Below are 20,015 nucleotides of genomic sequence, written 5' to 3' on the forward strand. Positions count from 1 at the left end.
TGTATATTTCTAAGATAATCTGGCAGATTATTCCATAAAATAGCAGCTGCATGTGAAAATGATCTTTCCCCATATGACTTTGTCACCGTATGTGGGACCTGTACTAATGACTTTTTACTTGAACGTAGCAATCTGTCAGGTTTATATGGTGTTAACAATTCAATTTGATACAATGGAGCAAACTGATGGAAACATTGGTAGGCAAATAGAAGAACTTTTTAATGTATGTGGGATTGGATAGGTAGCCAATGTAAGTTTTTTAAGACTGGAGAAATTGGTTCATGTTTCTTTGTTCGTATTACCAGTCGCGCTGCTGAATTTTGAACGAGCTGTAATCTTTTAATTTGACGATACGGAAGACCAAAAAGCAAGCTATTACAAAAAACAAACTGGCACATAACAAAAGCATGAATTATGCGCTCAATAGTTGTCTTATTCAAAAAGGTGCGATTTTTGCCTATTTTATGCTGTCCATAAGATGCTGACCGACATTTTTCTGAAACAAAATGTTCAAAGCTGAATTTATCGTCAAAAGTAACCGCTAAGTTTTTACATGTTTTGGTTGCGTGAACAAGAGTGACATCGAGATCTAGGAAAGTGATATACAGAAGGAAATCAATCGGACTGGTTTTCTTTCACTCTGAATGCTCAAAGCCAATGACAGGTATGAAAATACTCCAATACTATCGGTTTATAAGCCAATTAGTCATTATAAGGCTCGTAATATATTTTGGGAGGGAAGCCAGGAAAATTCCACTTATCCCTTCGTGCTATTCTGATATGCATATGACGAATTTGGCAAGCTTATGAAATGAAGAAAAAAAATTAAACTATAAATAAATTCCAGTGCATTTGCCAGCGTACATTACATGTATACACAATTGGTTGCATATGCCTTTGGCAAATGTTGCATTTTTATTTTTTTGGCTGCAATATAACGAACTTTAATGCACTATGAATATTTTTGGTGCGTAATTCAATGAATCGTTTATACCTTCTAATTAAATGCATTATGTTCGGACATGTTTTATCCATCATATATATGTACGCGGACATTATTTTAAAAGGTTTGAGGTTTATATATAAAAAATGACAGTAGTAAAGGTGACCAAGAGGTAAGTTTTTACTGACGAATTGAAGGTACCGTAAAGGGTCTCCTGTCTGAAAATAATTACATTTAAATAAATAGAGTAAACTTCATCGATCAAAATGCTAACAATTTCATCAAAATCTTATAACAAATAACGAGCGAAGTTATCGCAGTTTAAAATAAGTTATATATTGTAAAACATATATGCACGTCATCGTCATGAATACTCATTAGATTGGCTGATGATGTCACATCATTTACCTATGTTATCACATTAATTCATGATAATTCTATTTTTCATACAAGCGTGAATGTCTTCCTTATATGACAAAATATGTTGCAGCAATGAATATCTAATGCATTATATCAGTTGCCAATAGGAAAAAATGACTAAACATAATTCCATATAATAACACACAAAATAAAAAGTGGGGATATTACATCATCAGTTCGCTCACTGAATATTCATAAAGACATTCACAGAACTGTTTCAATGAAATTATTTAAATATAAATGTGATAAGTTGGTTATTTATTGTCCGATTTCCGAACGAATTTTCAGTCTTCTGTCTCTCTGACTTTTCTTTATGTGATCAAATCATATTATTTCAAGCCTGAAATACCCCTTTAATTATGTGGAAAATGATGAAACCTAACACTGACTCCACGCTTGAGGTACAATACCTAATTACCTTTCAATTGCAAACGATAACCCGAGAAAGTAGCTAAAAGATAAATACTTGGGAAATAGCACGAGCTTGACAGCCTATCGATTGTTTAATTGATGTTGTTTCGAAAAAGAAAACAAAATAAACGAGGCCATTAAAATAACATTGTTATTTCAAGCACAAACTCAATCAAGGGAGAAAAATTGTGATATGTAAATACCAATAAACAAGAAAGTGCCCAGAAGTAATTACTTTAATATATAGTGTCAAACCACTTCTCGAAAGTACTGGGTATGTTTTTTGCTTCATAAGGTCCATCGAGCTTCTGTCAATATCTGGCCAGTTTTACTTTTTAAATTACAAATCTATCAAATAGTAAAAAAACAAAATGTTTTGTTGTTGTTATTGACTCGCTCTCTAATTTTTCACAAAAAACCCCAAAACATTCATGGACTTTTTCCCATTCTTTTGTCTCATTGCGCCACTGGTTCGTCCAAAACCAATAGCCAAATGCGAACCGAAAAACGCAAAATGCCTTCAAATCTAGAACGAACTATGCTCATAGGTTACTCTAATTTTCGCCAGAGACTTCTTTTAAGTCTTTCGTCGTTATTTTAAAGGGAATTCTACAAAGTTACTTTGCAGGGGCCCCGGAACAATTTTAAAGTAGGAGAAGAGGGCTATTAATCCATGCAAAAACACAATCAGGTGATAAAATTTACGTTTTGTACACGTTTATTCAGTGGCGTACAGATTGGGTGGCCGGGGCGCTTACCCCCACCCCCAATATCTGGCTCCTTATTTTTTCCTCATTACGCCACTGCGTTTATTGAAAAAAAAGTGGGGACTGAAAGCCCAGGCCCCTTTCCCCTTTTCCGCGGCATGTTCCGTTCATGTATACTCTTTATATACCCTATAGATTTTTTTTTAATTCGCGCGTTTCGGTAAATAACACAAAAAAGTGCAATCATCGAAGTATACCGTTACACACCCTACTACTTGCTCGTGACTTACTAATGAGATGTTTGCTCTCTTGTATTTTTTGTATTTATTTGCGAAAAATGGTGATTCAAAGTGTCTGCAGCATTCGCTAGTCATTGCCTTTTTATAATCAAACTCTGTTGGACATATTTACTGGTAATTTCATTTCAACTCTGACTAATTTCCATCAGAAAAAGTTTAAGTTCCCGTAGTAGCTTCCTATAAATGTAACTTTCCTTAACGTACAGGTACAACGGGGCACTTGATTTTGGCGTTATAAATTTGATAACTCATTGGGCATGTTGAGTTAGTCAGTTCTGAACAGAATCTTTAAGTATAACCTTTACGTTTCTAAAGGTGCCAAGAATCTGCTTTGGTATAAAAAGTATGTTTTAGAAAGTAATGTTGTCTGGATAGTGTAAATAAATACAGCATTCTTCTGTACCTGTCCGACATGATAAAAATTATAGGCCTAATTGAACATGCTGATGTTGCTGCCACATGGAAATCCACCATTTTGTGGTAATTACACATCATACGGCTTTTATGTTATTAATAAAACAATTAATATTTCAGAACGGGCTATTGACCGATTATGTGTGGCGGCAAAGAGAAGAGAGCATCTCAACATATTCAATTTAAGATGTATACGGTATATGTCCCGTGTGAATACCACATTTTCATACCAACTATTGGTTTTGTACACATGAGTCATTGAAACCAAAGCATGGGTGGAAATCCGAGGGGATTAGGGGGATAACCTTACATTTTTTAATGATAACCCCTTTTTTTTGGTTGGCCCCCTATCTTTGTAGACAGACTTCCGCCCACGAATCAAAGCGACTACTCTCTATAAATTCAGTGAGAATGGATTATACACTATGTCGACGCACCCCCATCCATTCCACAGTGTGAAAGTGTCCATGAAAGAGAGCTCCTATGACTAATTAGAACGGTTAACATTTTCTCGCGAGATAACCGAAGAGAATAATGACAAGTATCATCGAAATAGAAAATGATAGACAGCTTAAGACTAAGGAGGTAAGTTGCTTACTTCTATTTAGACCATTGTCTATATTCGTCTGTTTTGTAGTTTGTACACTAGAAGTAGTATAGTTTTGGGGAAAATATTCTTCACAGTGCGAGTTATCACTCAGTGTGTCCTCTTCTGTACTAGTACAACATTCATAATATTCATTTTCCATTACCCAAATTTGCTGGTATAACGTTGTAGAATTGCGGTAAAGTTCCGTTTTCGTTAAGGCCAACTGATCATTTTGAAAACATAAAATGTAACCTTTTACAAGATATCCTGCATCCGCATAACATTGTATTGCTACAAAACCATCTTCTATCTCACCTATTGATGAAATCTGACTACAACGTATATTTTTGGGCGGATAATGAACAATCAAATCAGTTTCTTTGAAAATAGCGGAATCAACTAGACATTTGTATGTACCTGCATCATACATGGAAACATTAACAATCCTAAAATAAAGATTGACCCAATCACTAACTCGTGTTTCTTCAACAAAAAATCGCGCTCGCTGATCTTTGCTAAGCTTGCTATAGTTAATCTGCTTATTTTCATAGAATGGATCATTGTCCTCATATTGTAATTGATAGTTAACATCTGTTTTTGATTCCTTACTGAAAACTAAATTTACTTCTTCTCCTTCATTCACTATGATTTGGGCATTGTTAAGATGTAGTTTCACTAAAATCAATTGGCCTAATATAAAGATTATAAACTTATTCATTGCGCTCAACATCTGTAGACATGTCATTCGGTGTCTGCTTTGTATTAAGACATATACGGAGCACAAATATCAAAGAAGGAACATAAAAGCAATATGTTTGTTAAGCATAAGAAATCTGATGGAACAGTTGATAGCGAAGCCTTATTTTCAACAGACTTGGTTGGATAAGATGCGTAAGGGTTATGGCGGGATTTATTATCCTCTTGTCCTGATGGCGAAACAGTCTCTGATGTCGGTAGAAAATCGCGACAATCACTGTGGCGTTTTGGATACCTTATGCTTGCGGAACAACATGAAACACGTTGGCCTGGAAAGATCGCAAATTCGGCTTTAACTTCTTCTTGTGAAACGGATTCAATCATAGGAAAATGTGCGAACGAATGTTCACCTTCAAAGGTAAAGCAAAGGACAGTTGCCTGTGGGTTACCTGACTTCGCTTCGCACTGTAATCCAGATGGCGAGATGTATGTACATACAGCTGGTCCTGGAGGATATATTATATCGAGTTCATAACATTTAGAATGAATGTCACCAGCACATTCAAATGTGCATATATATAACCCTTTGTCACTTCGAAGCAGCGGTTCTAATGATAAGTGCACTATAATGGTATTATCGTGAATTTTATCTACTCTCACTAACGCACGGTTTTGAACTCCCCCAATGAATTCCCCTGACTTAGACAGTGTCCCGTTGTAAGAAATCACGTCGTTATCACGTTCTATTTTAAAAGAACAGCCTTCGTTGAATTGTTCAGGAAGAAAACTTAACATAATACTTCCACCTTCTTCTTTTTCCTTTACAACCTGGCTACATATACACTTTAATCCGAAAATCAGGAGGAAGAGTGACAGAAGCCCGGCTTTTCTCTTTGAAAGCATGGTTAATGTTGACGCTATAATGATGTACGTAGAATGATGATAGCGCTGACATCGTGCTTGAAATGGACTTCACCTAAATTAATACAAAAGAAAGATGATTATTGTCTTAGTGATATGGCTTCTATAACTTCCGTAACGAGTGCATCTTTGTCCAGTTAAAGAATAATAGTATAATAAATATTTTGCTTTATAAACCTCTCCCTAAGAAGGTCGAATAATCCGTTTCTCTGATTGGTCAAAAGTGATGTCATGGAACCCACCATGCCTGCAAAACAACAAACTCAGATGGTAACCAAGGGCAACGGGCATAGTTAACAAGATTTCTGCCCGTTGCCCCCTGTTCCGCCCCTTTAATTCGGGCATAGCAAAATTTGACTGAGGTCCCCATTTGATTGCGTGAAAAATGTTGCTTTGTGCGGTGATTGCGGATACCATAAAAATCCGCGCGATTTGATCGAAAGTTACCGTGTTTACACATAATCGGCTTTTGAATCGGCTCGCGGCTCAGAACTGCGAACCGATACAGCATCGGCTTTTTCATAGCGTGTAAACGCAAGTAACTTGCATTGGCTCGCGTTCGCTCGCGGTTCAGAACCCGCAATTTGCACCATTAAAGTAGTATACAAATAGCGAATAGGCATGAGTGCGATGGTGCGAGATTTCGCATGAGGTGAAAGAAAGATGCTCTATTCAACGAGGCGTTAGCCGAGTTGAATAGAGCGTTTCTTTCTTTCACCGAATGCGAAATCTCACACCATTGCACGAATAAGAATATTCGCTATTTGTGTTGTACAACGCCTCGGAATCTAGCGATAATAAGAAAAAACAAGAGTTTTTCCCTCCAGTATTCTATGAAAAGGGAGCAAAAATATTGAAAGCGAAAAGAAATATCCCACAAGCCGGGCCCACAAGCGCACATGATCTTGGACGGTATTGCGCATTTAGCCAGCGGGCTGTACGCGCATTGTCACCTTATTCAATAAAATCGCATTGTGACGTCACCTCCTAAAGCCGTGCAATGGTACATTTTGGACGGTACATTTTGGATGGTACGTCTTGTGTGCAACGGTACGAATGTGTGACATTCAGCCTCCTATTTGATCGCGTACAACAAGCTAAGTAGGCGTTGTACAATAGGTTCTGAACCGCGAGCCGATGCAGAATCGACTTTTTTTACTACGTGTATACAGAGTCTGGTCTGTTAGCGAAATTATGTGGGACACGGTGGACAAAAGCGTGATTTTTCTCCAGACCTTTGTTTATGTATAAGAATTAAGAATGGGGTATGCTCCAAGAAATCTGGCTGCAGGAACAGAGAAAAAATGGGTGAAAATGTCAGAATTTATGAGTTTAGATTGTCTGATATATAGACTAGCGCTAGTCCAAAACTCAATAGTGTAATGTAGTGATTGCATGAATCACTACATATACACAGTCTAGACTTCATAATGTATATGCCCCCTTCTCAGAACCATCCTTTTCAACCCCCTTCTCAGAACCCTTATTCATTAATTTAATCCAAGCCATTAAAACCCTTATTGTTCATAGTCAAACAAACTCCAATCAGAGAACAAAGAACTGCCTTCCCCTTCCCAATAATTAAACCCTGTTTAGTCCTATATCCAAACCCTTGGATTATAATTTGTGTAGAAGCTTTAATACATGTATATATTGAGTGTACACCCAAGGGTTGAGGTTAGATAAGTTAAGATCATCACAGAGTTAAGATCTACATCGTCGTACGTTGTGATATGCTTTTCAACTCTACATGTAATATTGCTGAAGATTGATTATTAATAAAGTTTCTTGATTGAAATGTACATCGAACGTTCCTGCGTGGTTATTGATGCTCCCAACTAAGATATAAACGATCCCAACACAACAATAGCAATCCATTATTTTGCATTGATTTAGTTCTTGAATTCAGATCCTTTTAGAACAGATCTTCTGTTTGTCCTCACATCTCAATGCACCAAATATCTGAATGCAGATGCTAACCAAGCCCAAGCCTGGCGTTGGAGGGGGTCGAATGTTGCATATCAATTTGTTGTGTACAAAAAACGCTCCTTTTATAAGGCATAGAAATAGGACGTTTAACGCACAGTCACTAATACGCGCCGCTGTCTTCGCATCGTGCAGGCAGTCTACGTGTATAGTGGCGGGCTGCTACATTGCGGTGCAGGGGTGTTCAACTTACATATCGTGAGCGCACTCAGCTGCGTGTTTTCACTTCTTCTCCTTTCTCTCCTTTTCTTGTCATTTTTCCTCGCATTACTTGTTTTCATAAATTTCCCTCTCACTTTCCTTGTTTTCTCACTCCCTTCAGTTTTGTAACTCTTCTTGATCACTTGCATTCATTGGCACACCCCCGGTCAAAAATGGTACGGTCCTATCCAACATACACTCAAGTCGTCGCTGTACGAATAAATGAAAACGTGCAAAATTCTTCACGCGCTGCGTTGCCTAGCTATGCGTGTGTACTGTGTACACACAATGCCATCGGCTGAACCCGCCAAACTATAGTGACCAATTATTGCAAAAGCTTTTGCAAATGTGAAAAGTGACAGAGGTTTTTTTATCCAATCAAAATCATTCTTAGGTATTCGCAATCTACAGCATTTTCTGCAAAATGTCTTTTTTTGATAGGGTCTATTGTGACGTATATATTTTTTTACAACAATGTGAAGTCGCACCAAACGTTTCGTTTCCCGCACTTGCCCATTGGCTCATGTACAAATGGATTTCCAAAATCATCAAGAAAGGTTCCAAAAACCTCAAAAGTGACAGAACTTAATTTGACTAAAATTAAATGAAAATCATATCATGTTCAAGGTGAGAATCTGCTCTATTCTATTCTGTTTTGATAGATCACCTTGTTGACGCGTTTGGGAGATATCTTAGCAAATCCCTCAAAAACGGCGTATTTTCTATTATTCTCCATAGGGAAATAATTTAACACGCTACGCACTGCAAAAAAGGAGCGCAAACAAATTGATATGGTGTGTATGTACATATTTTTGTCTTGGGGTAAAGATGTGCAAGACTTATTTTTTGCATTTGTTGGAAATCGTGTTGCCATGGTAGCAGTGTATTATGACAAAAATAGGGTAAAAATCTTGCAGGTAGAACTACTTCCTTTGTTTTCATCCGATTCTCATGAAATTTGGCACACACATTGGTCTTGAGGTGAAGATGTCTAAGACACATATTTGTGTGTTTTCAGAAATCTTGTTGCCATGGTAACAACATATCATATGGTGAAAATTGGGAAAAAACTTACAATTCAAACTGCTTCAGAATCAGTTTTCAATCAATTCTCATGAAATTTGGCACACAAATTGGTATTGAAGTAAAGATGTACAAGGCACTTTTTGTGTGTGTTTCAGAAATTGTGTTGCCATGGTAACAACATGATAACGCGCATACACAGTAGTAAGCGCAATTTCTCAGATGCTATGCCAAAAAGCAAAAAGCGCATGCGTGAGTCGCAGATCGGATCGCAAGGTCGCGTGCGGTGTCGAGGCTTATGACTGCCTTGCGCAGGCCTTGCGATTCATCTCCCCTCACTCAGTCGCAAGCCAGTCGCCGACCAGTCGGGTAGTAAGGTGTGCGTTGGCCTTAAAATATATCGCATTATTGAAAAGAAGACTAACTTAATAAGGACATAACGGATGTATCGCAAGGCAGTCATAAGCCTCGACACCGCACACCTTGCGATTCGATCTGCGACTCACAAATCACCCGTAACGACGGAATAACCGTCGAATTTTATTGTCATTTTTGGAGCAAACTTGGACTGTTGGTCGTAGATACTCTTAATTACAGTTTTGAACGAGGAATGATTTCTACGTCACCGAGGCAAAGCATAATTACAACTATAGCAAAAAAGGGGAAGGATAAAATGTTTATTGAAAATTATAGGCCCATAACTCGCTTAAATGTTGATATCAAGATCGGCTCCAATGCCTTAGCACAGAGACTGAAAAATATTTTACCATCTATCATTCATCCTGATCAAGTAGCTTTTTGTTAGAAATAGATACATAGGTGAAGCCGTGAGAACAGAACTTGAGACAATGTTCTATACTAGGCTTAAGCGTTTGGGCGGTATTTTATTAAGCCTTGATTTAAAAAAAAAGCATTTGACTCATTGAACCACCAATTTTTGATAGAAATTTTCAAATGTTTTAACTTTGGAAATAATTTTTGCAATTTTGTCAATGTTCTTTACAAAAATATTGAAAGCTGTGTGATTAACAATAACGTTTCAACTGGATATTTTACGGTATGAAAAGGAATACAACAGGGGGATCCTTTATCTCCATATCTTTCTATATTAGCTATAGAAACGCTAGCCATAAACATAAGAAAAAAATGAAAACATTCAAGGCATAAGATTTAAAAATACTCATGAAATTAAGTTGTCTATGTACGCCGATGACATAACGGTTTATTTGTCAAACTTTAAGTCGCATCATCACCTCACGGAAGCTCTAAATGATTTTCAATTATGTTCATCACTCTCACTGAATTACGATAACACGAAAGCAATGTTTATAGGACAATTCAGTTTGCGAAAGCCATCTATACCAATAGATATAAAGTTTTTTAACATTTTGACTAATCTTGGAATCGACATCTCTTACTCTTTTGAGGATAGAATGGCGCAATTACAAAGAATTTTATCCAACCTTAATTCTCAACTAAATTTATGGAAAGCCAGGAATTTATCATTATACGGGAAAATCCAAATTGTAAAAACTTTTGCTACCTCTCAGCTGTTATATGCAGCCAGCATATTATCTGTACCTTATTCATTTATTCATAAGGTGAACGCATTACTGTATGAATTCATCTGGGGTGGTCCTGATAGAGTAAAACGTGAAGTGTTGGTTAAAGAATACGATAATAATAATAATAATGCTCAATTCTTGTATAGCGCATCACACATAGCATAGCATGTCCCTATGCGCTTAAAGAAGAAATAGTGAAAGGTATATAAGAATAAAGTAATCAAGATATTTAGATTGGACCATTAGTTCAAAGTTAGTTTTTTATGCATTGAAAAGATATGTTTTGAGGGATCTCCTGAATGTACATAAATCACTTTGATATCTCATTGAATTCGGTAAAGCATTCCAGAGGACAGCAGAGGCATAAGTAAAAGCACGCTCACCATATGACTTTGTAAAGACAGAGGGAACAACAAATAATGCTTTTGAGCTTGATCTAAGATTTCGGGATGGCTGGTAATATGAAACTAAATCGAGTAAATAGGACGGGGCAATTTTATAAAAACAATTGTGTGCAAAAACTAGAAGTTTGAATACAATCCGGGAACGGACAGGGAGCCAATGTAATTCTCTGAGAACTGGAGTAATTGCTTCATACTTGCGTGTTCGTGTTACTAATCTCGCAGCTGAATTTTGAATGGTTTGCAGTTTTTTAATTTGTTTAATAGGTAATCCTGAAAGGAGACTATTGCAGAAATCAATGTGACATAAAACAAAAGCATGTACCAATTTTTCAGTGGTGGGTTTATCCAAGAATTCACGAAGTTTACCAATTTTGTATAAGGCATATGATGCAGAGCGACATTTTTGGGATATAAATTCATCGAATGTCAATTTATCATCAAATATAACTCCTAGATTTCTACAAGAAGTACTTGCGCGTATGTCCATTCCACCAAGTTTTAACATCTGGATTGATTCTGTTTCTCGGAAACGTGAGGAAATGTGTAAAAACTCTGTTTTTTCACCGTTTAGTTTGAGGCTATTGATCTGTGACCATTCTTTAATCTCTTGAATACATTGTTGATTTCAGCAGTGGGGTCAGAATCCTTAAACTTTTTAAGGGTAACATACAGTTGTGTGTCATCCGCATAAAACATTTTTGTATTTTGAACTTATCAATGATTGACTCAAGTGGGGAAGTGTACAGTGTAAATAAGATCGGCCCCAGTACAGATCCCTGAGGAACACCTTGAGTTAAAGAGTGGAAAGTTGATTTCTCACTTCCAATGACGACACGATGTCTTCGACCTAAAAGATATGAATGAAACCATCGTAGAGCCAGATCACGTATCCCAAATATATACTCTAAACGTTTCAGGAGAATGTCGTGTTTAATGGTGTCAAAAGCTGACGAAAAGTCTAGTAATATAAGAATAACTTCTTCACCTCTGTCTAATGATATCAAAATATCGTTTGTTACCCTAAGAAGAGCCGTTTCTACACCATAGTATTGGCGATAACCTGACTGAAATTTGGCATGTAAATCATATTCGTTAAGATAAGCTTGTAATTGAGAAGCAGCTAATTTTTCCAAGATCTTGGCAAAGAATCTTAGATTTGAAATAGGGCGGTAGTTTTTAAGCTCTTCCTTGTTCAGAGAATTTCCTTTTAATTTGGGAATGATGTTAGCACACTTAAATTTACTAGGGAAGCAACCAGATATAAATGATTCATTAATGATTTCTGTCATTATAGGAACAAGCTCAGGTAGTAATTGCTTAAGAAATGATGTTGGAATGGGATCAAGATCACAAGTTGATGTAGAGGACTGCATGATAACCCTACGTACTTCTTCATCTGACACTGTTTTGAAGTGTGTAAATGATGACTTGCAGTTGGAAAGCTCCTCACAGATGCCACTCGGCGAAGATGTAGCCAAAGATGTAACCTTTAGCTGATCGGTTATGTTTGTTACTTTCTCTTTGAAGAAATCAACGAAACATTCAGCTACTGAGTCACAGTTATTTATACTGGGAATGACTGAAGAAGTGGTAGGCTGCGTTAACCGTTCAATCGTCTTGAATAGTTCACGCGGAGTGCAGTCTTTAAGCTGGTTTCGATGATACAAACTCTTTGCAGATTTCAGCTTGTTACTGTATTGATGGGCTGCCTTTCGGAAACGCTCCCGATCGATCTCCAAACCACGTGGGAAAGCTTTACGTTCTAATACCCTAAGTTCACGCTTAAGTTCTCGCAGGTCATCACCATACCAAGGAGATTCAGGTCGGCTTGTAATGACGCGTGTAACCACCGGGCATGCTTATCTAGGAGAGTAGAAAGTGTAGACTCAAACCGGTCAACCTGTCCATCTATGGTGTCCGAGGGGGTAGAGTATAGCTCAGACATAAGAATGTCTTGACGAAATGCCTCAAGATCAATATTTTGGATTTTGCGAGTTCTGATCTGTACCTTTTGGGGCTTTGGTTTACGAATGTTCAAAGAGCAAGTGACGGCTACATGATCGGATGGTAGATAACCTTCTTTTGATACATTACTAATGAAGGCCTCATTTGCTCGTGTAAGAACCAGATCTAATGTGTGTCCATTTGTATGTGTTGGGAAATGGACGTGTTGCTGAAGGTTAAGAGCTGCAATATCATTCAGGAAGTTGACAGAGTTTGAGTCCGAAGCAATATCCACGTGATAATTAAAATCACCAACAATCAGTAACCGATGCGTTGAAGATACAAGCTGCTCCATAAGTGTAGAAAATTCTTGAAGAAAAAGCTGATCAGTAGACTGTCCAGAAGCGGTTCGTTGTGGGCGATACACGACCAGAAGTCGAACCGGAACATGTCCATGAGCAGTAACGAGTACATCCATGTATTCAAATGATGTGAAGATATTGGTTGATTTAAACTCCTTGACTTTGAAGGATTGATGTATACATACAGCTACACCACCTCCTAGACGACCCTCTCTTGGCTGATGATGTACGATATAGCTCTGGAGGGTGGATGATATCTGTGCTAGTGGGATGTCATCGCGATGATCACCTGTGAACCACGTTTCTGTTATAGCTGCGATGTCGACTCGATTGTTGATCATGAGGTCACAGAACATATGAGTCTTATTATTCAGTGATCTGGCGTTCCACAGGGCTAAGGTCACTGAATCTTTTGTGACTTCATTAGATGTCTGGGATTCAGGTAGCTCTTGATGCGCTCGTCGTCGTCTACATCTTCCCCCTTTTCGACATCTTCTTGTTCGACCTCTACAAATACCCAAATCATTTAATGTGGACCATATGGTAGAAGATACATTGTATTGCTTAGAATTTAATTGGTACAGGGTATTGATGTCATACTTAATTCTAATGGCACACATCTTAGATATATTATTTGTATAATTACAGTTGGCATGAGTAGCCTCATTATTTTTAGGGGTTGGACCTGGGTTCGGATGTACGTCCCCACACTGAATAAAACTTAACTGAAAAGTTGACGTACATGTAGGAGTACAGTAATAAGATATTCTTTTACCTACATATCGTAATCTCAGATAAGATGGTGAATTAAGAATCACAGTGGATGGGGAATCTGTGAGAAAATGAGTACAAATAAACTGATCGCCACCAGCTATACTGAAAAATACATTAGAAGAAATTAAAACCAGTACAAGAGCACAGCCCTGAACAGTAAAGGTATTATGAATGAATGCCATTTGTATGAGGTTACGTAACCTATTGTGTTTAATTCAATACCTTTAAATCTTCCTTTACAAAATAAGGGAACAGTATGAATGGGTACACTTCACCTAACACTCTAAATAGAAAGTGTATAGTGACCTGAATCTGTGCTGTACAGTATGGCTACTACTTACAAACTGAGAATGGAGACAGTCAAAATAGTTCACACAAATACAGAAAATCCATCAAAAAATATCACTTCCAAATGATCCTGCATAATGAGTGACACATAATGAACAAATCAGTAACAAAATCAAAAGTAACATAGAACTCAGGTCCAACCAAATCGAGGAGAAAGTTGGAGCAGCTGTGACGCGCCCCAACTCACTCCTTCAGCCAAATGACGGGGGGGGTTAAAGATAACTTGCATCAAATCGATTATTCAAGCTCAGAAAATGAATTGGGTTTCGAGACTTTCCTCTTCAACTTCGAAGGGCTGGAAAGGTATATGTTTAGAATTGTTGTCACCTGTCGGTGGAGAATACATTTTTTATTGTAATTTTGATATGAAATATTTGAATATTGAAGTGTCAAATTGGTTGATGGACATTTTACAAACATGGTGTTTATTGGAAAGGAAAATATATATTACCAATGAGTTTATATGGAACAATCAATATATCACATTTAAAGGAAAATCTGTCTATAGACCAAACATAAAAGAAAAGGGATTCACCAAAATTACTGATATGTTAGATGAATTTGGACGCCCACTACGCTGGAGGGAAGCGAAGGAAAGGGGGTTAAAGATTACTGAGTATTTTGAATTGTTAGATTGCTATAAAATAATGCCAGGGAAATGGAAAGTTTTCTTTTTACAACAAAACTACCATCATCTTGTAAAAGAACCTGAGGATTTCCCTTCTCTTTTCTGTGAATCTGCATTTAGACAAATTCAGAATATATCGACAAAGCAATTTTATCGCACTTTTTTAAACATTAATAACTCTGAAACATCCAAGGTGTTTACTCGCTTTAATCAACTTTACAACATCGATAGGCAACAGACTCCCAAATTGTTCACTCTTCTATTACGAATCACTATAGACACCAGACTTCGAATCACACACTATAAAATTTTAAATAACTTCATACCTACAAATGAATGGCTCACAAAAATAGGAAAGAAAACCAATGCATTATGCTCTTTTTGCAATGCGACACCCGAGACATTGGATCATTTGTTTTTTTTTGCATGCCCTAAAATAGCATCCTTTTGGAATACGTTGCGTATGAAAGTGACTGACTTTAATCCTAATTATTTCCTTTCACGAGATACTGTTTTATTTGGATTACTAGAACCACTTAGTCCATCCACCTTAGCATTTAATTTTCTAATTTTACTTGGTAAACAATTCATTTTGCGATGTAAATACCAAGAGACTCTCCCTAGTTCAAAACAATTTAATTATTATCTTCTTACTGAAGAAATTATTGCAAAAAAGAAAAACAAACTCAATAAACACAATGTAAAATGGCAAAACATAAACAAGTATTTTTCCATTGCATAAAATTGTAACCACTGGAGATTAATATTTTGTGTAATCGGTTTTTTTTTTTACTTTGTTTCATCTTCTGTTCATGTTGTAGTGGTGTTTTTTATGTCATACTTTCGGTCATGTTGATACATGAAAATGTAATTTTTTTTTTTTTGGTTGCGCTCTACCCGGCGATGCCGCCAGGACGACACTGGACCGTTGGGTATTACCGTACCCCCTTTCTTCTTCGGTTAATGGATCGTCCTGTCGGCAGCGCTAGGGTACAATTTTCTTGTAAATTAAGATTATGTTGTATGTACTTATACAATGTTCTTTTTGATTGAAGTGCAACGATATGTTTTGTATACTTTGATTATTTTTATGACGAATAAAAACTGCAAAGATAAAAAAATAAAATAAAGTTAGATCTTTAGACTTGAGTCTATCGATCAACTTGACAGGAATAACCGTCGTTTCTGGGGATTTATTCAACAATTTCTGACATTTTACTATAATCTCCATTGGTGAGTGAGCCAGCGCAGTTCAGCAGAACAAGCAAAATACAGAGACTGAAGCTTTTGGTCTATCGATCAACATGATCAAGATCTAGATGTAGTTAGATGTAGACTTCACTTATTACTGAATGTATTTCTAAATTTATAAGTTTTTGGGGGACATGGTGAAAAGAAATTATAACATACTACTGATAGATATACGTGAATAAGCTTTTTAATACCCATTAGCATTGCTGCCAGTTGTAATGAATAAATAAACAATAATAATTATACTTGCTTATATAGCGCTTAACTATTAAGTATTAAGCAGTGTATTTAGCAGTGCAGCTGTTACGCGCGCTGCGTTACAAGGAATTAATTCCTGCCAGGTACCCATTTAGTGCAGCACATTGTGGATCAACTTCTTGCTGAAGGAAATTACGCCACGGTTGGGATTCGAACCCACGACCCTCTGTTTCAGAGTCCGGAGACTAATCCACAGGGCCACAACGCTCCACATAAATAAATAATTCACGGCCTATATGCTGCAGATAAATGCTGATCGACGCCTAGCAGAACAAGTACCATGAGTGCTAGACTAGGGGTTGGGATCTATGCAGACGACGGAGCATAATGTAGCTTAAGCATAGAGTGATGAATGGTTCAGCAAAGAGCTCAGAGAAAATAAGATGGTTATATTCAATCCCGAAATGCTTTGCAAGTGGTCACAAAATCGTCTCGGCACAAATCACCTAATACAGCCGTCTGGTAAAATCGCTGATAACAACAATCACCGATTTGGTAATGAATTAAGTTTCCTGAAACTTATATTTGTAAAGTTTGATATTGTAAAGTTTTAAATATCAAAGTATTTTTTGTATGTATACGTGTATATTCCTTAACATATTTTTTAATGTTATCTTTGATATCGTTGTAGTCATACTTTCATATTCGTTTCTTGATCGCTACTATTGTTGTTGTATTGGATCGGCATTTGATTTCGTTGGCATCAACGAACGTAGAGGGCAGCAACACACAAGCGTGTTGCTCTGAGGAAGGTCAACTCCGCTCGAATTTTGTGACCACTTTAAAAAATAAGGTGGCCTTTTCGGAAATTCGTCGAGTTGATTTTTTCATTTGTTAATTTCAAATATTTTTAATGAACAATTATTAGATCGGTTATTCTGGGTAGAAATATTAAAAATATTACTTTTATTTTTAAAGAAATTATTTAGCTTAAATAATCATGATTTTGACATTTTTCCTCATTTTGGAATATTAAGTCTATGACGAGGATACCTCTAATCTCTTATTTTCTTCTGCTGAATTTCGCTGCACCACTAATAAATGCATAGACAACCACGTAATAATAGAGGTCATTTTTCTGGCCTGGGTTCGCCGAGTCTGGGCAGGTCGCGTAGCTAGCTAGTGGACGTTGATGATGCACTGGGGCTTCAGTCGACTCGTCATAGTTCTTCTAGCAACATAGACAATGACGTCAAATTTGCCTGGTCTGATTTGAAGTGCAATGGCTTCAGGGCTGATGTTTATCAACGATGATTGTTCAAGGTTAGATTTCAAATTTTTAATTTCATACGAATTTTAAATCTATAAATCTGAAATAAAGGCGCCTTTTCCCCGAAATCCGGGTCTAAATTTCAACTTCGAGCCTGAGACTATGGACGGCGAAAAAAAAAACATGCATCGGATGCATTGCATTGCATTGGCTGCGCGCTGCGCTAGCTGCAGCTGCACAACCAGGCTGCGTCGCGTACGTCGAAGGTCGATTGAGCAACCAAACTTCCAAAGCCAAATTAAAGCTTAAATAAACGGCCACCTATCCACATTTTCCCTGGCTTTCTTCAATAATTTCTAGGAAAAATCAGCCAATTGAGGGAAACTGATTGCAATGGCAGAGTGCCATCATCGTTTTGCGTTAGACCTAACCCAGTAAGTATTAAAGTTAAACTTGTCTTACTCTTAGGGTAGGCCTAGACTTAGGGATGGGGGCTAGATTAGACCCATCTTAATTTCTGATTTTGGGCAGAAAGATGATTTGATAGACAGCATCCATATCTTAATTTGACCATTGATTCTCTGCAATCAATGTTTAAAGACTTTTTTCATAATTTGTTTGCCATATTGCAAATTTATAAATTTTCCTGGGCCTGGCCTGGGCTTGACTGGCCGGCAGAACGCGTAATTTTTGTTCGAGAAATTTCGAAAGCGAAAGAGCAAAGTGACTGAGCTCGTCGTGATTTTATGCATTTTCTAAAGTGAATTTTAAGGATTTCATGTTGAACGCTAAGGCCTAACGGTAACTTGTCAACCATATAATCTTCTAGATCTAGACTCAAGGAATTTACCCTGTAGGCCCTAGGCATTTAACGAACTAAAAAAATCATAACCACCTAGCAGCTAGCCCATGCAGGCTGGCCTTAATTGAACCAAACTTAGCTTGCATGGACCAACCCTAAAATGGTCTAGGTTTAGGCGTCCTATACAATATAGACGGTGAAATCCATCTGTTTTGAGTTTATTATTATTTTTTTTGCATAGACTATCTCATACCAGCAAGTCGTGCTAGGCCTAGATCTATTCTAGATCTACTTAGATATCCAGTGTGGAACAACATCTTCAACAAACAGATCGAGACTAGTCAAAGCATTTGTCTAGTTAGACTAATGTTAGATCTTTAGACTTGGGTCTATCGATCAACTAGACAGGAATAACCGTCGTTTCTGGGGATTTATTCAACAATTTCTGACATTTTACTATAATAAAGCTATAAGCTTTTGGTCTATCGATCAACATGATCAAGATCTAATTTAGATGTAGACTTCACTTATTACTGATTGGAATGTATTTCTAAATTTATGAAGTTTTGGGGAAAATGGTGAAAAGAAATGATAACATACTACTGATAGATGTACGTGAATAAGTTTTTTTTTAATACCCATTGGCATTGCTGCCGGTTCTGATAAATAAATGAGTCACGGCCTATGAGGCTGCAGATAAATGCTGATCGACGCCTAGAACAAGTACCAGTGCTAGACTAGGGGTTGAGATCTAAGCAGACGACGGAGCATATTGTAGCTTAAGCATAGAGTGATGATGGGCTCAGCGAAGAGCTCATAGAAAATAAGGTGGTTATATTCAATCCCGAAATGCTTTGCGAGTGGTCACAAAATCGTCTCGGCGCAAATCACCTATAACAGCCGTCTGGTGAAATCGCTGATAACAACAATCACCGATTTGGTAATGATTTTAGTTTCCTGAAACTTATATTTGTAAAGTTTTAGATATCAAAGTATGTTCTTATATGTATGTATATTCCTCAACATATTTTTTAATGTTATCTTTGATATCGTTGTAGTCATATTCTTTCATATTCGTTTCTTGATCGCTACTAATTTGTTGTTGTATTTGATCGGCATTTGATTTCGTTGGCATGAACAATAAAATATGCGCGCACTTCAGTTGCATGCGCGTATCGAGTTGACCTTCCTTAGAGCAACACGCTTGTGTGTTGCTGCCCTCTACGTTCGTTGGTTGGCATGAACAATATTTAATACGCGCGCAGCTCAGTTGCATGTTGACCTTCCTTAGAACACGCTTGTGTGTTGCTGCCCTCTACGTTCGTTGGCTTAGAAGTTAAGAGTATGGTGAGACTACCACATATCGACCACCTCTTTTGAAACCGACCACCTTGCGCGGGAGTGTTTCATCGTGTTCGCCTCCTGTTCGTGAACTACAGTTCATCAACACCAACGCCGAACTTGAAATCAGGATTTTCCCAATCCCTGGGGGTTGGTGTTGGTGAATAGAGAAATTGCACGTAGATCGTCAACAACATCAGCAGACGGCATTCAACACCAGCGCTCGACACGAACTACCGGAAATACGTAATATTTCCCGAGGTCAATCCCAACACCAGCGTGATTTCAAGTACGGTGTTGTAGCTGGTGTTGGTGTTGTCCCAACACCAACACCAGATTTCAACACCGTCCTTGAAATCACCCAATGAATGATATATACAATGATGACAATGATGATATTTCTAATGATGGCGATGATGATTATCGTTGTCACGGCCCCATATTGGGGTCCGGAAAGAAAAGAGAGAGGTAGACTTGTGAACGGATACTCAGTACAACAGAACCCTGACACTTTGAAT

This window comes from Lytechinus variegatus, chromosome 4, assembly GCF_018143015.1.
Source record: "Lytechinus variegatus isolate NC3 chromosome 4, Lvar_3.0, whole genome shotgun sequence".
In the NCBI taxonomy this organism is placed as follows: Eukaryota; Metazoa; Echinodermata; class Echinoidea; order Temnopleuroida; family Toxopneustidae; genus Lytechinus; species Lytechinus variegatus.